Genomic DNA, 12,623 nt, shown 5'->3' on the forward strand with positions numbered 1-12,623 from the left:
AGTGATAGCACAGTGGGTAGGCCCGGGTTTGATCCCTGGCATCTCAATATGATTCACCAAGCACCACTAAGTGCAGAGACAAGAATAACCTCTGAGCATCACTGGGTGTGTTCCCCCCCAAAAAAGAGAGAGTGAGAATAAAAGACCGGGAGGAGGGGGCCAGAGTGATAGCATAGCGGTAGGGTGTTTGCCTTGCATGCTGCTTACCAGGGATGCACCTGGGTTTGATCCCTGCCATCTCATATGGTCTCCTGAGCCTGCCAGGAGCAATTTCTGAGCTCAGAGCTAGGAGTCACTCCTGAGTGCCGCCGGGTGTGGCCCAGAAACCAAAAGCCAAAAACAAAAAAACAACCCCACTGGGAGCATCAGTTTTGAGAGGAGATACGCACCATCTCTCCTCCACTTAACATGGGGAAACTGAGTCCCTAAGGGAAGGTGAGCTTAGGACTTGAGATCCTCGCTGGTGGGTCTGAGAAGGGCCTGCATAGCCTGACAAGTTCCAGACAGGACATGGGGCTACTGGAAGAGACTGGGACTAGATTCTAGCTGGGGGGAGGGCCTTTTGCCTGAGAATGTGGGGTCTGGATAGTTGCCTTCTGAGTCAGCCGGAAAGGCTTGGGACCTAACATTGGGCTTGAAGTGGAAGCCATTGGCCATGAGAACTGGGCTGGAGGCACGGAGGGGGCAAGGAGGATGGTGATCACTGGGAAAGGCCCTCCCAATCTCCCCTGCTCCAGACTGCCAGGGGGGTCCTGGGAGGTCCCCCTTCTACCTTGCACTAGGCAGGCCTCCCCGTGCCAGACTCCGGGTCAGGGAACGGATTAAGGTGGTGTCTTGGCCACCCCCCCATCTCCACCCCGCAGCCGGGGGTGCAGAAAGCCCGCTGCAGAAATCTCTGGAAGCTCCTCTGCGGGGCGGAGGGAGGGGAGTTACATAACTCGCCGCCTTTGGATGGGGAAGGCAGCGTTCCTTCCCTTCCAGCTCCGAGGCAGGAATAGCAGCGCGGTTATTTCGGGCCTTCCCCGCCCGCACCAGGGCTGCTCAGCTTCTCGGTGGGTCTCGGAGGAGGGGCTGGAGGAGCCGCAGCCCCGGGGGTTACCCCCGCTCCCAAGGGCCGCCCGCTGGGGAAGCCAAAAACCAACCCCCAAACCTGACAGCAACGACAGTAATATCAGCAGGGCTGGTTTCCTCCCATTTCCCTTCATCTCGAGATACAGTCTCTCTCCAGCCGAGAGATAGTTTGTCTCTTCCCATCCGTCCCCCAGGCACGCTGCCGCCTCGGTGACAAGCTCTGTGCTAAGCCCTGGACTGGCAGTTGTCCTGTCAGTGTTGAAAGAAGCAAATGGGCACCGATCTCACCCTGGGCATGGACGGGGCAAGGCTCAGAGAGTGCAGGGGACCTGCTCCAGATCTGGAACTCCCTGGCTGGACCCCCTTCCCCCAATACCAGGAAAGTTCCTTTTCTCCTCCCCTTCCTCCTCCCACCTTCCCTCCTTCCTTCTCTCCTTTCCTTTCTTCTTTCTTTTTCCTTTCCTTCCTTTCTTCCTTCTTCCCTGCCTCCTCCTTTCCTTCTTTCTCTCCTTCTTTCTCTCCTTCTTTCTCTCCTTCCTTCCTTCCTTCCTTCCTTCCTTCCTTCCTTCCTTCCTTCCTTCCTTCCTTCCTTTTCCTTCTTTCCTTCTTCCCTCCCTCCCTCCTTTCCTTTCTTCTCTCCTTTCCTTTTCCTTCCTTTCCTCTCTCCCTCTCTTCTTCCCTCCCTCCCTCCTTCCTCCTTTCTCTCCTTTCTTTCCTCCCTCATTTCCTTTCTCTGGAAAAGCACTTGCTTTACCCCTTCCATCACTGTACTTTTTTTTGGGGGATTGGTGGTGTTTTGGGGCCACACCTGGTGATTCTCAAGGGTTATTCCTGGCTCTGTACTCAGGAATCATTTCTGGTGGGCTCGTGCTTAAAGGGACCAGATGAGATGCTGGTGATCAAACCTGACTCAGCTGACCACATGCAAAGCAAATTCCCTACGTGCTGTGTGATCTCTTTGGCCCTGAGATTTTCTTTTTCCTTTTTCTTTCGTCTGCTCTGGAGTGGGCACCAAACCCGTGGAATCTAGGACCCAATAACTGTTTTCTTTTGTACTGTAGAATGAATCACACAAAGCTTTCGCTCTGCAGTATTTTTTCTTTGGGGGTTTTCAGAGTGGTGGTGCTGAGGGCTAAGACTACCTCTGTGCTCTGGAGTCATCTCTTGTGCCACCGACCAAACTGGCTTTGAGTTGAGGTTAGAGAAATAGTACCAGTAGGTAAGACATTTGCTTTATATCTAGCTGACCTGGGTTTGATCCCCTTCACTCCATATGATACCCTGAAACCCTACCAAGTAATCTCTTGAGCAAAGAGCTAGAAGTAATCCCTGAGTGAGCACAGGCAGGTGTAGCCATGAATAAACAAACTGCGATTGACTTCATGCAAAGCAAAGTAGCCCCAGTACAGGCTCTCTGGCTCCCCTGCAGGATTTTTGAGTGGGTGCGGGAGAGAGAGATCAGAAAGATCTTTACATTCCTTCATTCACCAGTTCCCAAATAGCAGCTCTGCTCCAGGCGTTAGCTTGCTCTTTCTCTTTATTTGTGTGTGTGTGTGTGTGTGTGTGTGTGTGCGTGAGTGTGTTTTATTTTATTTTTGGATGCTCAGGGTTTACTCCTTCATTGCCTTGTTTCTCAGGAAACAGATTCACTTTGGCTTTTTTGGGTTTTGACTGTAGGAAGGGTCCCTCGGAAACCCAGTCAGTCAGAGGGGGTCTGGTCACTGATGCACCAGCTCTCACAGACTAAGGGAACTTCCCGGTCAGAGAGCAAGAAAAATGTCCCGGAGCCCCAGCTCACAACAGCAGGCTGGAGAGCTTGATCCCCAGCCCCATGCCATGGTCCTTGCTGGAAGTGATCTCCAAGCACCAAGTTAGGAATAGTCTCTATGTACTGCCTGGTGTGGCCCCAAAACGCCAAACCAAAGAGTCAAAGTAAATGAGGGCCAGGACTATCAGGTAGTGCACTAGGCAAACCCAAGTGTAAGTTTGATATCACCCCAGAATCCCATATTGTCTCCCAAGTCCTGCCAGGAGTAATTCCTAAGTGCAGATCATGAGCAACCCTCTGAGCATCACTGACTGTGGCCCCAAAGGGGGAGAGGAAAGTCAAAAGTGAATCTATTTCCTGAGGAACAGAACAATGAAGTCTTTTGTTTACTTTTAATTTCATTTTTGGTTTTGGGCCACATCCGGTGGCACTCATGGGTTACTCCTGGCTCTTGCTCAGAAATTGCTCATAGCAGGCTCAGGGATCATATGGGATGCTGGGGATCGAACCTGGGCCGGCTGTGTGCAAGGCAAATCTCTTATTAGCTGTACTATCACTCTGGTTTCTGAAGTCTATTATTTATTTTTTTGAAGCGATGATATGAAAGTGATCTCTTTCTCTCCCCCCCACCATCTTTTTATCCACTTTGTCCACAGGGGTACCCAATTTTAGGACCCAATCATCATCCATGCCTGAAGAGGAAGCTGCTCTGGGAAGCTGGGGGATACTTCCATCTGATGATCACTCTGACAGTGAGAAGAAGGGGAAGCTAGTCTGAACCCAGGAATCCTGAATTAGTCTATTCCCTGGCTCATCCCTCTGCCTTGACTCAGGGGAGAGGATGCAGGATTGATATCAGCAATCAGCAAAGGGAGAGGTTCTTTGGATGTTCTAAGACCCAGTATTGGTTTGGTTTTGGTTTTTGGATCACACCTAGCAGAACTCAGGGTCTACACCTGGCATTGCTAGGGGGATCATGCAGTACCGGGGATCAAACTTTTCCACATGAAAGTAAACCCTCCAGGGTCGGAGAGATAGCATGGAGGTAGTGTGTTTGCCTTGAATGCAGAAAAACGGTGGTTCAAATCCCATATGGTCCCCTGTGCCTGCCAGGGGCGATTTTTGAGCGTAGAGCCAGGAATAACTCCTGAGCGCTGCCAGGTGTGACCCAAAAACCAAACACCAAAAAAAAAAAATGTTTACTCATAACAGCACAATTGACACTAATTAAAAGGTGGAAACAACCAAAATGTCCAACAACAGGTGAATGTAAAAACATCCCATAGGGTCCCCCAAGCACCACTAAGAGTCACTCCTGAACATTGCCAGGTGTGACCCAAAAACAAACAAAATAAAATAATAGGGGGCTGAAGCAATAGCACAGTGGTAGCACGTTTGCCTTGCACATGGCTGACCCAGGACAGATGTTGGTTCTATCCCCAGCATCCCATATGGTCCCCCAACCCAGGAAAAATTTCTGAGCACATAGCCAGGAGTAACCTCTGAGCATCACCGTGTGTGGCCCAAAAACAAACAAACAAACAAACAAAAAACAACAATAATAGAAGTTATCTGAGGCTAGGACCAAAAAACTGGAATTATTTTCTGGTTACAGAATTTTTGTTGGAACAAAGTAAAAGTTCTAAATATGGATAGTAATAATAGTCACAGGACATTGTAAATTAACTTAATGGTACTAATTAACACTTCAAGATGGTTACACTAAAGGGATGGAGAGCTAGGAGACGGGTTCAGGCATTTGCCTTCTTGACAGAGTCAACCTGGGTTCAATACCCAGCACTATATTTGATTTTCAAGTTCCACAAGGACTGATCAACTGATCAAGTCCTGAGCAACACCAAACATAAACAAACCCACAAAAAATTGGGGTGTGGGTATACAATCAGGGTGCTCAGCTCTAAACTCAGGAATCACTCCTGAAAGGCTTGGAAAACCATATATAGGCATCAAACCAATGTCATATGCAAGACAAGTACCCTACCCACTGTATGATATCTCTGGCCCCCAAACAAACACATTTAATGGTCATGTTGAAGAGATAGCGCAATGAGCTGAGCTGAACACATACCAGTCCCTGGTACTGCACATGGCCCGCCCCCAAACACCACACTGCCAAGTACCAACCTGCGCAAAGAGCCAAGACAAGACAGAAGTAGTTCAAATGGGGGCTTGGGAATGTAGAGGTAGTCTCTACATTCTTGGGAATGTCTACATCTTGGGGATGTCCTCAGTGGTAGAGGACATGATTTATGTGTATGAGCTCCTTTAAAAAAATGGGCAGAAGGGGCCGGAGAGATAGCATAGCAGTAGGGCATTTGCATTGCATGCAGCTGATCCAGGACGGACAGTAGTTTGAATCTCAGCATCCCATATGGTCCTCGATGCCTGCCAGGAGCAATTTCTGAGTGCCACTGGGTGTGACCCAAAAAACAAAACAAAACAAAACAAAAAAAGATAAAATTTGGGCCGAAGAGATAGCATGGAGGTAGGGCATTTGCCTTGTAGGTAGAAGGACAGTGTTTTAAATCTCAGCATCCCATATGGTCCCCCGAGCCTGCTGCGAGCGATTTCTGAGTGTAGAGCCAGGAGTGACCCCTGAGCGCTGCCCGGTGTGACCCAAAAGCCAAAAATAAATAAATAAATAAATAAATAAATAAATAAATAAATAAATAAATAAATAAATAAATAAATAAGGGGCTGAAGAGATAGCATGGAGGTAAGGTGTTTGCCTTTCATGCAGGAGCTCATCAGTCGAATCCCGGTGTCCCATATGATCCCCTGTGCCTGCCAGGAGCAATTTCTGAGCCTGGAGCCAGGAGTAACCCCTGAGCATTGCTGGGTGTGACCCAAAACCACAAAAATAAATAAATAAATAAATAAATAAATAAATAAATAAATAAATAAATAAGGTAAATTTTGTGTGATGTATATTTTACCATCATAAAATGTTTTAAAAGACACCAGAGAGGGGCCAGAGAGATAGTACAGCACTAGGGTGTTTACCTTACACATAGCCAACCCAGGCCGGATGGTGGTTCAAATCCCAGCATCCCATATGGTCCCCCAAGCCTGACAGGAGCATTTCTGAGTGCAGAGCCAGGGGTAAACCCTGAGCGCCGACGAGTGTGACATCTGCCCCCCCAAAAAAGAAAATTAGACTTGGAAGAAGATTCTGGAAGATACTGGGTTCTACCAGGGGCCGAAGCAGCGAGCCTCTACCTTTAACTTATAAACACAAACTTTTCCTTGTCAGGACTGGTGGTGCCCCTGATGGCTGTTGCCCTGCAGGTGACTTTGAGGGTCCCTCTGAAGTCCTAGCTGTGGGTGGGGCGCTCTATTCTTAGAAGCTGGATAATGGGGTGTCATTGTCTTCTCTAGGGTTCTGGGTACATTTGCCACCACCCCCACCCCAAACCCAACCTTTTTCCTTTCCCTGGCAACATCCAGGCTGTCTCCCCGTTTCTCTCCCAGGCTAAATTGGGAGTGTGAAGCTGCTCTTCTTCCCAATTTAGCATTTGAATTAAAGTGAGAACTGAATGTGGCTGTAAAGCTGCCTCCCATCTGTGTGTGCAGAGAAAGAAGGGGAGCAGAGAACTGCCTCCCCGCTAGGGGAGAGAGAGCAAAGAGTGCAGACACCCTCCTCCCCCCCCCAGATGCAGGCAAATCACTCCACATCAACTCCCAAGTTTGTTTGTTTTATAAAAGACTTTATTTATTTTATATACATATTGTTTGGGTTTTTTGGGTCTCTCCTGGCTGTGCTCAGGGGTTACTCCTGGCTCTGAGCTCAGAAATTGATCTTGGCAGGCTGGGGGGGACCATATGGGATGCCAGGAATTGAACTCAGGTCTGTCCTGGGTTGGCCGCATGCAAGGCAAACGCCCTCCTGATGTGCTACGCTCTAAAAGACTTCATTTAGGGAAAAGCAAAGGAGGGGAAGATAAGGCAGAGAAGCTCCTGGATTATGGAAGGGATCCTCTGAAGCAGGGTTCCCCCAACTCCCAAGCTTGGAATGCAGTGTTTTTCCTGGAGTGAGAGTGTTGAGGGTCATCCCTGGAACGTCCTGCATGCCAAGGACCAACTTCCTGTGTGCCAGGCTGGTACTAAGAGATTGTGACCCAGAGAAGACACTGGGTGGGGCTGATCTATGGGGGAACAGGAGACTGATGTGGAGGGTGGGAAGTGGGGCGAGGGAGGTAGGTGAGTCACATCTAAGCTGCCCTGGAAGGAACCAGGTGAGGTAGGAGGAGAGTATTGGGGTAGCTGGCCCTGGGCACCCAAGATTTGTGGGGTGCTGATTTCTCCAAAGGAGGGACTGGCCGTGGTCTAACTAGGTTCAAGAACTTCCTTTCTTCTGGAGAACAAAATCAGGTGAGGGTGACCTGGCCACAAAGGTAGGAGGTCCCTGGGTCCTTCTTGCTTAGGCGGTCATTGAGGTGGGAGCAGGAAGTTGGGGATCCTACCCAAGGAGCTGAGGAAGCTGGAGTCCATTGTGCCACTGGAGACAAAATCCCCAAAAACTTCTTTGCTTGATTCAGGACCCCATGTTGAGTATGAGGGGCATGATACTGACTCTGTCGAGCTTGGGGCACCTTTACTTATTTGATGGGAATGAATCATGATTTGCCTTTTGCAGGGCCAGAGTGATAGCATAGTGGTAAGGCATTTATTTGCCTTGCATGTAGCTGACCTGGGATGAACCCCGGTTTGATTCCCGGCATCTCATAAGGTCCCCCGAACCTGCCAGTAGAGATTTTTGAGCACAGAGCCAAGATAAACCCTGAGTGCTGCTGGGTGTGGCCCAAAAACCAAAAACCAAAAATCATGGTTTATTTGTATTTTGCCACATCCAGTGCTGTTCAGGGGCTACTCTGAACTCAGTGTTCTGGCTCACTTCTGATAATACTGAGGGGACCATGTAGTAGGATCAACCCTAGGCCTCCTGCATGCAAAGCACATGTTCGCCCTTTGAGGTCTCTCTTTGCCCTGAATCATGATTTTGGCTGAGATGGGAACAGGTAGAAATCTTGGCACAGTAGGACCCTCAGTTGGCACAGAGACAGCAAAGAGCTCTCTTGGGGCCCTTGCATGCCTCTGGCAGCTCTCTGGTTCCCCAGAGAAAGGCAAAGCTAAAGAACACTGGTGTAAAACTCACCATGAATATTTCAGGCAGCATTATTTATTGATCACCCACCCACTGGGGATGGGACAAAGAGGAGGGCTCACTCATTAGGGATGTTGGCTGTAGGGTCATTTGGGAAAGAGGCCACAGTAAGGTACTGAGGAGCTGGGCCCAGAGAGATACTTTAGGGCTAATGGGCTTGTTCACAGCTCACCCTAGTTCAGTGCCTGGCAGCACATAATATTCCTCTAAGCAGGAGTAATTCCTAAGCAAAGAGTCAGGAGTAAGCCTGGAGTGTGCTCCATGCCCCCCCCCCCAAAAAAAAAGGTATCAAGGAGTCCCATCCCTATACTTGTAAAAATACCCTGGAACTAGGCAGATGACTCGATAAGCTATTAGAGCAGCCTTCGATGCAGGAGGCCTGAGTTCAATTCCTTTTTTTTTTTGTTTTTGTTTTTGGGTCAAACTTGGCAACACTCAGGGGTTACCCCTGGCTCTAGGCTCAGAAATCGCCCCTGGCAGGCACAGGGGACGATGTGGGATGCTGGAATTCGAACCACCATCCTTCTGCATGCAAGGCAAACGTCTTACCACCATGCTATCTCTCTGGTCCCTGAGTTCAATTCCTAATCTCCGCATCTCATGGTCCCCCAAGCACCATAGGGAACGACCCCAACTCAAAGCATGGAGCTAAGAGTAGCCCCAGATTATCACTGTATGTGGCCCCCAAATCAAAACCCAGAAAAACTTGGGATTGAACTTGGAACATGGCTCAAAGGGCTGAAGTGCACACTTAGATGCTGGAGGTCCTGCCCTGTCCTGCCCCCGCTGGGTGTGGCCCCCCCCCCCCCCGACAAAAAAAAATGCTCTGGGATTCTGGGAACCAGGGAGTTACAGTCTTTATTTCCTCTTCTTCCTTCCCTCCCATCCTGCTCTTACTCCCTGTCTTCCTTCCTTCCCTCCCTCCCTTTTTGCTTTTGAACCACAGCCAGGGGTGCTCAGGGCTTATTCTTCTTCCTTGGGAGGTCCAGGAGTTTACTTGTGGTGCTGGGGATTGAGATGGAATCTGGCTCAGCTGATCAAGCGCAAAGTAAGTGCTCCATCCACTGTACTGTCACTCCAGCCATCTTTTTACTTTTGGGCCACACCTAGCCATGCTCGGGGTTATTCCTGGCTCAGTGCTCAGGGGTTATTTCTATTGGCGTTCAGGGAATCATATGCGGTTATAGAGATTGGACCCAGGTCAGCGGTGTACAAGGCCAATACCTTAGACCCTGAACTATTGACCGGATCCCTTTGCCACCTCTTGGGCCCCTCGCTCCACCTGGTTCTGAAATCAATTTCTGCATCTTTTCTGGTTGCCATTTCAGAGGCCCAATTTGGTTTCCTTGGGCCGCCAGATGCACACCACACCTCCCCTCTTCTCCACCCTCTCCCCAAGGTGGGGTCCCTTTTCTCTGGCGTCCAGTCTTCTGCAGTGAGGAGTGATCGGGAGCATGGACTGGGGAATGGACATTGCAAACCCCATGGCCCTCCCGTCCACCTTCAAGGATGTACAGGAACCACAGCCCGGGGAATCCCAGACTGGGAGGAAACTGTGCCACCTAGTGGGGCTCTTCCTCCTTGCAGGCACTCCCTGAGCACAGTCTCATCTCTAGCTCCACCTAGCTGGGTCAATCAGTGGATCACTCTACTGGTCAGGCTTCAGTTTTTCTCTGCAGTCTACGTGGGCTACTGAGTGGGTGCTCCCGCCAAGGGCGAGGGACCCAAAGGTGCAGCTTTAGTCCTTTCTACTTAGGGACTTCAGGTGGGGAAGGCTGCCCTATGAACCTGTGGTGGTCTGGGTTCTCCCCTTTGCCTTTTCTGTTTATTTGGGGGGGGGGGGCTGTGCTTGGTTGTGCTCAGAGCTTATTCCTGGCTTTGTGTTCTTGGTGGGGCTGGGATATAGGAGGCTCCAGGGATCCAACCAGGTTGGGCTGCATGCAAGGGAAGTGACTGCATAAATCTCTGTTCCCCTTGTTTCTCTCTCTCTTTCTGGCCTTTTTAAAATTTCCTTTGTCAGGGGTAGAACACAGGGCCTCACATGCTAGTGCCCTGCTACTGAGCTACCCGCTCAGCCCCATTTTTTCTCCTTGTCATCCTCCATCGTTCTTCTCCTCCCCTGCACCACAGGGGCCAGGCCCTGTGCCGAGTCCTAGGAGACTTGAGTGTTTCCATGGCAACGGACCAGAGCTGGGAAATTTGAGCATGTTCCTGTTGCGAAACCTAGAGGTGTTCAGAGCCTGGTGGGGCAGGATCAGTCAGGACCTCCTTAGCCATGGACATTGTGGCTGCAGGTGCGTGTGCGTGTGCGTGCGTGCGTGTGTGTGTGTGTGTGTGTGTGTGTGTGTGTGTTTGTGCCCGCGCGCGCACGCTCAGGAAGACACTCCATCCCTCTGCTGTACTCCTGCATCCTGCATCCCACACCTAGCCATCGTGGCTTGCAACCCTCAGAATCCGACATCAGGCTAGGGGAGCCGTACTGGTCACCACATCTGCCCACCGTTGAAGCCTGTAGATCAGACAGCATCACCGGCCCTGCACGACCGTCCTGGTCCAGACATAGAATTTGGGCAGATGCTGTTAAAGGTGAAAATCAGGGGACTGGGTCACAGTGGTAGGGCATTTGTCTTGCAAGCGGCCAACCCAGGACCAACAGTGGTTCAAATCCTGGGATCCCATATGGTCCACTGAGCCTGCCAGGACCAATTTCTGAGCGTAGAGTCTGGAGGAAGCCCTGAACGTCGCCGGATGTGACCCAAAAACCAAAAAAAAAAAAAAAAAAAAAAAGGTGAAAATCAGGGTCTCGAGTGATAGTCCAGCAGGTATGGTGTTTGCCTTGTGCATAGCTGATCTGGGTTTAATTCTTGGCATCCCATATGATTCTATGAGCACTGCCAGGAGTAATTTCTGAGGGAAGACCCAGGAGTAACTCCTGAGGATAACTGGGTGTGGACCAAACCTCCAACAACCCCATAAAATGAAGACCAGAGTTAAGAAATATTAGAAGTTGGGGCCGAAACAATAGCACAGCAGTGAGGCATTTGCCTTACACACAAGATAGATCCTGTTTAGATCCATGGCATCCTATATGGTCCCCTGAGCCTGCCAGGAACAATTTTTGAGCACAGATCCAGTAGTAACCTCTGAGCACTGCTAGGTGTGGCCAAAAAACAAACAAAAAGAAATCAGAAGTAGGGGCTGGGGCCAGAGAGATAGCGGGGCATTTGCCTTGTACACAGCTGATCCAGGACAGACAGTGGTTTGAATCCCGGCATCCCATATGGTCCCCTATACCTGCCAGGAGTGATTTCTGAGCACAGAGCCAGGAATTACCTCTGAGCACTGCTGGGTGTGACAAAAAAACAAACAAAAACAAAACAATACAACAACAACAACAAAGAAGTAGGGGCTGGAGAATTAGTAGAGCTTGGGGCAGAGAGATAGCACAGAGGTAGGGTGTTTGCCTTGCATGCAAAAGGACAGTGGTTCGAATCCCGGCATCCCATATGGTCCCCTGAGCCTGCCAGGAGCGATTTCTGAGAGTAACCCCTGAGCGTCACCTGGTGTGACCCAAAAACCAACCCCCCCATAAAAAGAAAGAAAATTGTATATGGCTAACCAGGGTTAACCCCCAGCCTTCATATGGTTCCCAGCACTGCCAGAAGTGAACCAGGAGTAAGCCCTGAGCACCCCTATGTGTGGCCCCCAAACATTAAAAACTATTCATAGATGACTTTGGGAGAGAAAATTTGAGGGCTGATGGGGGAAGTTTTTTCTTTCTTTTTAGGTCATATTTGCGGTGTATGTATGTGCTCAGGGGATTGAACCTGGTGAGCAGACACAAGGCAATCACCCATTGTACTTTCTCTGGCCCTCGTGGAAAGCTCTAATTCAAAGTGATACACATCCCCAGTAGCCTGAGCATGCACAAGTGCATGTGGGAAGAAGGCCAGGGTGGCACATAGGCTGCTGACAGGACACTGCTTTACTCCATTCTGATGACTTTTCTAGACCCAGGGAGTTCTCCATGACATGCTCTCTCCTTTCTGATAGAGCTGAGCTGCTCAGCTCAGTAGTGGCCTCCTGAGGGTTCTTTGGGCCAGAGGAAAGTGCCTGGTGTAAGCTCTGAAGGACAAGCTCCTTTAATGCCAGGAGATGGAGTATTGTACTAACCTTGGGGGCCAGAACCTGGGGCTCCATCCCCTCAAAACGGTTTGCTTCCTCCCTTCTATTTTGCACTTATCTCCCCTGAGGCTTCTCCCCAGCTAGTTGGGCCTCAATCTCCTGACACCCTGCAGCCCTCCAAATTTTCCTCACAGTTTATCCAGTACCCCTCTCGATTCCTGGCCTGTCTGTCCCCAGGGTCAGGCATCTCTCTGTCTGCTTCTCTCTGATCCAGTTCCTGCTTGCTAGTGTGGGCTGATCATCCTACATATCCTCTTTCTTGGGGTCTTGTCCCTAGAACTACAATGATGCTTTTTTGTGTGGTAGCAGAAGGCCATGGTGGGGGCCTTGGGGCAGGAATGCGAAGGACAGCTCTTGAGGTTGGGGCAGCCCCCCACCCCCTGGTTCTACCTCGAACACCCAAACCATTTTTCT

The 12,623-nt window shown here is 50.1% G+C and overlaps 1 protein-coding gene across 1 annotated transcript in view; it reads right to left on the minus strand.

Annotated features, from left to right (window-relative positions):
* Positions 1-12,623, minus strand: part of REEP2 (receptor accessory protein 2) — a 73,498-nt gene that overhangs the window by 54,069 nt on the left and 6,806 nt on the right. The gene's annotated exons all lie outside the window — the stretch shown is intronic.

This window comes from Suncus etruscus, chromosome 14, assembly GCF_024139225.1.
Source record: "Suncus etruscus isolate mSunEtr1 chromosome 14, mSunEtr1.pri.cur, whole genome shotgun sequence".
Lineage (NCBI taxonomy): Eukaryota > Metazoa > Chordata > Mammalia > Eulipotyphla > Soricidae > Suncus > Suncus etruscus.